This window comes from Bison bison, unplaced genomic scaffold, assembly GCF_000754665.1.
Source record: "Bison bison bison isolate TAMUID 2011002044 unplaced genomic scaffold, Bison_UMD1.0 scf7180017863269, whole genome shotgun sequence".
In the NCBI taxonomy this organism is placed as follows: Eukaryota; Metazoa; Chordata; class Mammalia; order Artiodactyla; family Bovidae; genus Bison; species Bison bison.
In genome coordinates this window covers 9,906-10,376 of record NW_011493841.1, presented here as the reverse complement: position 1 = coordinate 10,376, position 471 = coordinate 9,906, and positions in this window count along the sequence as shown.

Sequence of the window (471 nt, the reverse complement as noted above, 5' to 3'; positions counted from 1 at the left end):
CCATGTGGGCAGTTTGAATCTCAGTTTGGATTTCCAGGTATGGGGGCAAAGTAAGAGGACAGGAGGGAGCTGAAGGTTTCACGCCCAAATCTATACCCTAGGACATAAGTCTGGCATATTTCGCAGAGAGAAAAAGGGCAACACATATGCTACTTCTACCCATTTCCCTTGTTCCTTACAGACCCGGTCTAACTGTAGAACAGTATTATACTTAAAAGACCCTCCAACTGGCCACCGTTCACCATCCTCCAATGGATACCGTGGCAATGCAGTATCACATAGGAAGACCAGGTGTGTCTTCTTTAAGCCCTGGGGATCAAATCTATCCCAGTTTTTCAGGATACAGTTCAAAGGAGTGAGGCTGGAATTGTTAGCTCCCATCTGTAAGAGAGAAAAAAAGCGACCAGCGCCATTTTTCTACCGGAGGCGTCCCTCCCTGCTCTAGATGGGGGTGTAGACAGACGTTACACC